Genomic DNA, 9626 nt, shown 5'->3' with positions numbered 1-9626 from the left:
CGTATGGCAGGCGCGGCTAAATAAGAAACAAAATCGACGGACATCAGGCGTGGCAGCATCGCGCGAATCTTGTGAAATGGTCCGGCGGCGGAATTTTCGTTCCACTCCCAGTCAAGATTCCGAGTTATCCGCAATCCGACCAAAAATACTTCGAGATAAAGGGAAAAATATACATGGGACGTATAGGAAAATGTTCGGTGCCGCGGAAAATTTCAACTTAGCCGATTTTTCGAGATATGCGAGTTCGAGTTAACGAGGTATTACTGTATGCGGTTGGCAGCCTCAATACCGTGATATAAGAGGCCCTGACAGACTTCTTTTCCGTGACAAAACCTCAGACGGTTACAGCATGCTTATATGCTGCGCCAACCCCTTATGAAAATTTCTACGTCCAGTCAAAAGACAGTCTGCGTCCCGAAGGAAACAGACTGCGTGCGTCCTGTGTGTTTCCTCTGTGTTGGAATTTCGCCACCGACTTTCTGCGTACTCCAAGTGTCCCGTGTGTTTCCGTCCTCCATGCGTCCAGTCTATCTCCCAAAGGCAACACAGACACCATACGGCCTTTGTGTGTCCCCTATATGTCTTGAAGGCAACAGACCGCATTCGTCCCTTGTGTGTCCCCTGTATTGAAATTTCGCCACCGACTTTCTGCGTCCTCCAAGAATCCTTTATGTTTCCGTCCTCTACGTATCCCACAAGCTTCCACCTTTTGAGTGCCCTTTGCATGCTGTCAAATAACAGCGCCCAACAGCCAGCTGCATGTAGAAAATGTCAGCCAGCTCCACAGTCACTGTTTCATGCTGCAGCTGTTTCTGTAAGAGCAAGCTGACGAAAATCACATGAATCACACGACTCTTGCAAACCTGACTATTTTATTCAGGTTGGATCCATACGTGCTGCTGCCGCCTGCCCCACCACGTGTCGCCTCATCTTTACCCCTCACAGGACGGGATAGCCACTGCCACGCTTGAACCTGAAATGACAAACGCATTGATCGCATATGAAGGGGTTTAAACAAACACATCTCAAACATTTGCTGGTTATGCTTATAAATATAAAGGAGTGTTCCCATACAACACTGAACCAAGTATCCTGAAAGAGAAGGTACAACTTCTAGGTTGCAAAATTAGCCACAAAATTTAGACCACATAAATTAAGTAATGAGCTTACGAACATCAAATATGACATACTGTTACATAGGCAACACAACCCAAAACTAAGTACTGTTTAGATTCATGGCCTCCTCATGACGGGCATTTATACAGCCTCGCAAGAACATTTGAGATGAGATTATTGCAGCAGCACTGTGGGAACAAAGCAATATGGGGGGGGGGCAGGGAAGGCAACATAAAATTGCATGAACATGCTAAGACAGGCATTGATCAGTCGTCATCATGAGTAGTTGCTTGTGTCTACGCGTTCTTTGGAACCTATAAAGGCAGCAGTTTTATTGTGCATTTCGTTTACGAGACAGCACTTGCATTGTCTAGTTTGTCTGTGCTTGCTTACAAAAAGCAAAATGTACATCACCATGAACTGACCAACCTCTAGGTTGGCTCCTCACTTCTTATATTTCCTTGTGTCGATGGGTAGCAGACACAGGAACAGAAATAAAAAACAACCCTAGAAAAACGTGGTGGATAGCACACTTGCACCCATCATTGCACGCGTGCCACGTGGTCACTCATCCCAACAGATGTACAGTGCACGGAGTGACCCCCAAGCAGCGAAAGCTGGGCGTGGTTGCTCTGTACTTTGTGAAAATACAAGCTACTAGAAAGATTTGACAGATAGCACAAACAGTGCAGGTGCGCCAACTTTGCACCATGGCACGAATTTTTCAACGCACAACAGAAAACGCACCGGTATGTCAGTGACACCGTGGAGGAGAAATTCGAAGACAAACCAGGACATCAGTGACAGTGAAAGGGTTAAAGCAGTCGAATACAGCAAATTTAATTTCAGGGTTTATGCTTACCAGCAATGAGGAAAGCTACCGCAGTAACTTGAGCCGACTACTCTGTAACGTGCACTCAAATGCTAAAAACACACAAGCATTTTTGCATATGTTTGCACACAGAGCATTCATACTGTTCGGAAATAATGCAGGTTTTTCCTACTATAAACATCATAATATTGCCCCCAACCACGCCATTTGATTTGTTTACAAAATGTTTTGTTACAAGCACCTGGCCACCCTGTAATCTTATCCTTTTTTAAGGGAACCGTCTTTTTCCCCTTTTTCCTTTGTATGCTGCACCAGCAGTCCTGTTTGATATGGAAAGGGTGTTGCTTTGCGATCCCTATCCTAGGTTTTCCTGTTTTTTATTGAAAATGTTCTCGATCTAAATGAATGAGTGCAAAAGAAACCCTGCAGCATTCAATTCGCCAACGCTCATCCATGCACGTCCCTTTGCTGACTCCTTCGAGGTTTGTGTTTTTTTATGTTTACTGCGGAGCACAAGTTTGCTCCGATAATCTATATTTTTACAAAAACCCTGCATTATCCGTAGCTACATAACAATATTCCAAACAAAGTCTGATACACAAACCAGAACCCCCCACAGCTCTTTCTTCAATTGCTGAGTACCCTTCTACAATTGATTGATTGTAGGGTTTAACGCGCCGACGCAACGCAGGCAATGAGGTGCGCCGTAGTGGAGGGCTCCGGATTAATTTTGACCACCTGGGGATCTTTATCGTGCACCGAAATCTCGTACACATGGGCGTTTTTGCTTTTCGCCTCCATCAGAAAAGCAGCCGCCGCGGCCGGGAATCGAACCCGCGACCTCGTGCTCAGCAGTGCAACGCCTTAGCCACTGAGCCACCGCGGCGGGTACCCTTCTACAATTAGGACCATCATTATATTTGCTAGAGTAAATAGCTGCTCGGGGGGGGGGGGGGGGGGGGGGCTACGATGGCCAGTGAGACTCATTACACTACATGAAACACAGTGGCAAAAAGGCACGCAATACACCCTTTCCACTGCTAGGCACAAGTTGCATCTAGGGCATTGAACTGAATTCACCTAAATTCTATTTCTGGGTGCATGGAATTGTTACACTTATGTAATGTAATCCATAATATGACTTTTGAGTAGAAGTCTAAAGATCTAGTTCATCTGTAATAGGCGGTAGAAGAAAAATCCCCACACACTGTCTGTGGGTACCACGCAACTACCACAGTGAACAAGGGTGACAAAGTCGTTATTAATTAATTCGTGGAGCAAGGACGCAGCCCTGATGCGACAAAAAAAATAAGAAAGGTACCAGGAAGTTTCTCACCCTCATCGGTTCCTTATTTTTTGCCCCATCTCTGCAATGTTCTTATGTTTTAATATCACTAAGGTACCACAAGAATGCCACAATGGTTTTCTATGTTTTCATGTTCTCTCAGCCTTCAAAATCGAGATTTTCATGCATTTCACAGCCGTAATGAACTCCACTTACAGGTCGTGCAGGATAGATAGAAACAGGAGGCAGCCAATTCTTCTGGTAGCTCACAACGTACATCCTCCATGTCAAACACCTGGCCCTGTAAAAAATGGAAGTTCAAGTAGTAAACAAGCCGTAAATATGCGTTATAATGCCGTGAAATACTCGCTCTGACAGGACATGACAGAATTTCTTTTTTGTAGGTGCAAAAAAGGCACCTTCAGTTCTTTCAAGCTAAAAAATAAGTACAGTGCTCACTGATTGAAACGCAACACTGCGAGCGCGTGGCCGCCAATACATGCAGCGCCGTCCATGGACGCCGCTGTCGCTGCGGGGAACCACTGCCCCGCTTATTGGCAACCGGAAGCAGCAAGCTTATGGTCAAAACACTCTCATCCTCGTGGTATACCACAATGCAACACCTAGCTTCCACGGGCGTCCACTGGCGGCACTGCATGTAGCGCAGGCCACGCGCTTGCAGTGTCGCGTTTCAATCCGTGAGCACTGTACATACATTACAATCCTTACAAGGCTTTCAGCCATACTTTAAAGGAACAGAAGCATCCTTACGCTGAATTAATGTTAAACTAAGCCTATTAAATATCCCTAGGTGGTAGAAATCTGTGGCCCCAGATTTCCACTGTGCAAGCATATTCTCTGGTCCAGAGGGTGCGAAACGTGGTTACGGCTTTTAAAGGAGCCATGACGAGAAAACACAAGTTTGGTTCATTCAAAGGATTCCGTTGCTAGAATCATGCTGACACCATTTTTAACATAAACTCCACTCAAATAAGCTACAAATTAGGAACAAAGGAAATGGCCATGCGACCCACTAGCTCATTTCCCGCAACAGAACCTATGTCATACCAGCCAGCTCTGCAGTTAGCGGAGGGCGGCAACAGCAAACGCGAATTAGGCAGAGGCTATAAGCTTGCCGAACGAACTATTTGCGCTTAAATTTAGGGCACATTCTTTTTACAGTAGTAAGAATGGTGGGACCAACAGTAAAGGTTAGGAAAGCCCACGTAAGCATAGAAGTACCGATGCGTACTGCTGTTGGTACTGCGCGCACTATGCTTGGTTTAGCTGCACAGGACTGCGGGGCTTTGGGGTTGTCTCGGACAACAATGGCCGATTGACACAAGCAACGGTGTCTTACGTGACCATATTTGTGGAGCGAGCGCTATGTTTCACGAAACGATTATTTTCTCGCTGAACAAAAACAAGCCACGTTTAAATACGGTAAAAACAAAACAAAAGCAGAAAGCGGCTTGCCACGGTATGGTGGCACCATCTAGGTTAACTAACGGTAAAGAAGGTTTCCTAATCGGCTGCAGAGCGGTCGGTTCCTGTGATGTCATTGCAGACCCTGAAAATGCACGATTTAGCGGGAAAACCAAAATTTTAGCTTCAATTAATGAATTTCTCAGTGAATAAAGCATCGTTTGCATTTGTACAAGTGCTGGGGGCACCATACCACACGAAATCTTTCGAATAACACAAACTTGTATTTTGTCTTCATGGCGCCATTAAAATTCTCTCTGAGGCACATGGTGAACGTCTCAGCGTGCCAATACCTCCAAGGGGTAGGCAAGTTGAAATGCTGACGAAACGAAAAAACAGGATGGCGAAGGAGCACGGTGGCAAGCCCACGCCCTGTTTAATCTTTTTCGCACCGTGATTGTATCCCCATCACATGCATATTTGTAAGAATCACAACGTTTAACCCATGCTCAACATGTTACGGTCAACACAATTTATGCAAGCCAGCTACAAATAATGTCACACCACACAAGAATTTCTGTCTGATCATGACGATTCTGGATGAGCTTAGGAAGGTGGAAAAATTTCTTGCATTAGAGCAGTGAAAGCTGCCCTGTGACTGCACCAGCAATGCAGGCTGGAACAGCATGTTTTCAAGCTGCGACGTCTAAACAATTATCTGGTCAAATATTCACTGCCTAAAGACCTTGTGCATGTGGTACTACTTATAAAGTTGCTAGCAATGCTTAAATGTTGAAAATTCAACGTATATGCAACTCTTACGTATTATAACTACAAATGTAATGCAGCCTCCTTGCATTTCTTTACCCGTAAACGAAAACTACCCGTTAGAACAATGCTAAGCTGCCTACGTCCTGTAAAAAAAATATACTGTGGGTCAACTGCCTCCTAAAAAAAAAAAAAAAAATCCGGGAGTGGGCGTTTTGTTTTACAACCATTACCGCAGTTTTCTTTTTTTTTTTTTTTTTTTTTCATGCAACAAGCTTTAGCGTCGAATCCACCCAAGCCAAGCGGCGGCCGCTGGGCCGTCAGCATAATATTTTCGTTGCCGGCAATGGCAAGGGGGTCGATCACTCACACAGCATACTGGCCGCCACTCCTGGAAGCTCATAACGACCGCGCCGACGCAGCCGGTAATTTACAATAAAAGAAGCGCGGCGAGCCGAACACCAAGGAATATACTCAACACGTTTAACAAAACAGCACTGCGGCAACGCGTAATAAAATTTTAACATGCACCACGATAAACAATCACTTACGGCAGAACACGCAGCATTTTTCACACGTCGCGTCGACAGACTGGAACTTGCAGTAGAGACTCTTGATTCACGTAGGCACGCACAACTTGTCAGGTATTTTGTCAAATGGCGACCTCGATGTGCGTTTGCTACAGCAGCGCCGTACGGCGACGACACAGACGCTTTGCCAGCACTCACGATGTTTCAGGTGGCACAAGAGCACTAACACGTAATGTTACGGCAGGAGGAGCACGTAGTAATTCACGTAACACCAGCAAATCGAAAACAAACCACCAAAACCACGCACAACGAACAAACAACGTCTTTTCTTGCGCACCTATACGCCTCGAGATTCGCGATCGCTGCGCCGCCTGCCGCCGCTTCTCCGCGGCGTTTGCGGGATTAGCGCTGCGTGGCTGATAGGTGGTCACGCAGTGTTTTTGTTCTCTTTCGCTTCTTTTTGCGTTTCCGCGCACTAAACAACTTGTTATGGTGACGTCTGTAAGCTAACTGCACGTTTAGGGTGCTTAAAAAACCAGCTGCGTCTTTGTAGAGCGCTCGAACGCCAACAAGAGCTACCCGGGGAGGCGGTTCTGCGCGCTTCTTGGCCGCTCTTGCGGTCGTCGGCGACGGCAGCAGCATCTCACCGCTGTCACCTTCGAACACGTCAGCACAAGTTAATTCTATTTATTGTCACCTCGTTTCGACCTGACATTGGCACTGTAAGAGGTTGGTTCGTTTTGCAGCGCAGAAAACAAATGCGGCTTTGCTTCGAATATGTACGTCGTAGAAAAATATGTTTCGGGGATGTGATAACCCAATAGCTGACAAAAACTTGTGCCTTTTATTGGAATATAAGCCACGCTAAAATGTTAAGTACACTCAAAGGCTGTGCATCGTCAGATATGTGCCCACTCATGTCTTATAGTAAGAACCAAGGTATATGTTAATGAAACCACGGGAAAATGAATGGTCTGCAAGTCAGGAATAAATAGAATAGTCGTGCGGGAATGAAAAAAAAAAAACCGAGAGCAGCATCTGAAATGCTAAAGACAGTTGTTTGAGCAAGGTAGTGGGGGGGGGTGAGGAGGAGGACGCTCAACTATCGTTGTTTACAAATGCGGAGCGAAATCAACGAATGAACGTTTTAGTAATCACACACACAAGCTGCGTGTTCACTTTTCGTTTGTTTTTCGCCTTCAACGAATGGCTGATAACTCGGCGGACGCATTTTTTGAAGAATACAGGGTAGGCAGTTCACAAGAAATACGAGGTGTCGTTGAAAGAGTTGATTGATTGATTGCAGGGTTTATCGCGCTGACGCAACGGAGACGATGATGCACGCCGTAGTGGAGGGCTCCGGATTAATTTTGACCACCTGGAGATCCTTAACGTGCGCCCAAATCTCGTACACACGGGCTCGTTGGAAGAGTTTCGTATCTGATAAGGGTCTCTGATTTAAGTTTATGCTAGATTCTGCAGTCTCTCTGTGTCATACGACGATGTTTCGAAAAAGAGTTTGGTCGCGGACGCGGATTGCTCTATAAGCCCATCTTCGCGCTTCTCGTGGAGGATAAATGTGCCAGATGATTCTTTGCGAGCGCTCACCTCGGGACAAGACGACCCAGCATTAAAGTTGTCGTCGTGTCCTGACTCCGGAGTGTAATTTTGCATTATCCATCGTACTTCTTTGGTACAATGTTTGCGAAATTTATGCCGCATTGGCTTTTTCAGGGTACTGATCAATATCTGATATGTGATATTGGCAAGCGTAACTTGCGTGCTGTCAGGTATGAGTGCTCCGCTGCATTTTGTAGTGCCCAAAGTCGATTTACATCATAGTGTGTATGGCCGCAACATGACCATCGGAGGAAACACTGCTTACGGAGACACTGCAATTAAATTTCAGGGCAGCATATTGCAATCAGCTGCATGCAAATGCTCGCTTCGGGACGCCGGCCTGTGACACACGCCCGGCGCTCATATAGATCTTTCTAAGATCGCGTCATAAACGTTTATACTCTCGTGAACACACCAGGCTTGCAAACAGAGTGCCTGCTCCACGTTATTCGGTATTTCGAACGCGGACAAATGGTAAATCGCTGTCTTGAACGAACCCCAAAAGCAACGGCGACAGGGGGGGGCGGCCCGGGGACTCCGGGGACTCCCGCGCCTGCTTTCGAAACGGGCCGCTAGGGGGATTTCAGTGGCGCCCCTACAGGCCGCGCTCGAGGCGTATAACAATGACTGCATATATGCTAGCCTAGACTAGACTTATTACTACAGTTGGCTATCTAGCAGTCATAGAGTTTTAGAAGTTACTTTCTTCCTTCATCATCACCCCTGAAGCAAACTAGGCAGACGCCATTATAGTATTTTGTTAAAGTTGATATTAGCAAACATATATATAATGGCAGTATATTTTCTTGATGCGAGCAACGTCTTTTGTTGTCGTAAGTTGTTGCTACTCAAAAGCGAATAAAAATGGATTAACAAACGAAGTTATTATCATCGTCATCTACATCTAGATTGACTGTTTTGTGTTTTGTTCAGCGTCCAAGCATTCACCATTCACTGTTTGTGGGCTTTTCACAAACAGAACGGCCGGATAAAAAAATTATTCCCCGCAGACATACGCAAACACACGCGCACACGCATACGCACGCACACACACACACACACACACACACACACACACACACACACACACACACACACACACACACACACACACACACACACACACACACACACACACACACACACACACACACGCGCGCACGCACACGCACGCACGCACGCACGCACGCACGCACACAAAGCACCGTGCGTCAAATCCACGCAGGCAAACAATTCACTCAAATGGAGGCTTAGCAAGACTATGTGAGCTCAAGTATTTAGACCTAGATTTACGACATGATTGTGTACTGTTTTGGTGGCTTGGAGGTTAAATACTCGCCTACTGATTCAAAGGGCGGAGGTTCGAAACCCGCTCAGTGACCCTTTTTTTTTTTACCGTGTTTTAATTGAAGTTTTTCTGCCTTCGGTTATATTTTGACATTGTTGTTGCTCTTGTTGCTCTCGTCCGGCTGTGTCCCTTTTTTTTCTGTCGCAATATATTTCTACCGCAAGTTCTGCCCCAAAAAACAGTACACCGCTTCAGCATTTAGTTGCAAGGATAAGCCATTTTACAACGACCCTGAAGGAAAACACAGACTAGGACAATCGGAAGCCACTTTTTAGGTTGTTTTTGTTTTCATTGCTTCGTTTTCCATTCGGCTTTTTGTGTTCTTTTTACTTTTTCTGGTCTGTATATTCTTCTCCCTCCCACTTTTTTTTCGTAATGGGAGGGACGAGGCACTTCGAACAGCCTCGTTCAATATGTATCCTTCTTACGCCACTGTTTCATACAAACGTACCAGTTGGTAATATTAATTCTGCGAATTTATCAGACCTCACTAGCACGAAATAACGTATACAGTGCTGCAGAATTTCCACAAACCATCGGCATTGTTTCTTACCATCTCTACCCAAGCCAAAAAACTTTACCTTTCGAGTATAATTAAGGCTTACATGCTCGACTTTATGTTTACTTGAGGAAGCACAATCTTCAGAAAAAGAATGTAAGGCAACAAATAGATTATCCTTCCTCCCAGTGTCCTAGAGGCAA

The 9626-nt window shown here is 45.6% G+C and overlaps 1 long non-coding RNA gene across 1 annotated transcript; it reads right to left on the bottom strand.

Moving 5' to 3' along the window:
* Positions 1 to 372: 372 nt before the first annotated feature.
* Positions 373 to 6285, bottom strand: LOC144164617 (uncharacterized). The gene is made up of 3 exons (XR_013321214.1): positions 5978 to 6285; positions 3450 to 3534; positions 373 to 973 (listed from the first exon to the last, which is right to left on the bottom strand). It is a non-coding gene; the product is annotated as an uncharacterized LOC144164617 (long non-coding RNA).
* Positions 6286 to 9626: the final 3341 nt, after the last annotated feature.

This window comes from Haemaphysalis longicornis, unplaced genomic scaffold (genome assembly GCF_048455015.1).
Source record: "Haemaphysalis longicornis isolate Haplotype H1 unplaced genomic scaffold, Haemaphysalis longicornis Haplotype H1 scaffold_1, whole genome shotgun sequence".
NCBI lineage: Eukaryota > Metazoa > Arthropoda > Arachnida > Ixodida > Ixodidae > Haemaphysalis > Haemaphysalis longicornis.
Note: the sequence above shows the minus strand (reverse complement) of the source record. Positions and strands in the feature narration are given on the sequence as shown.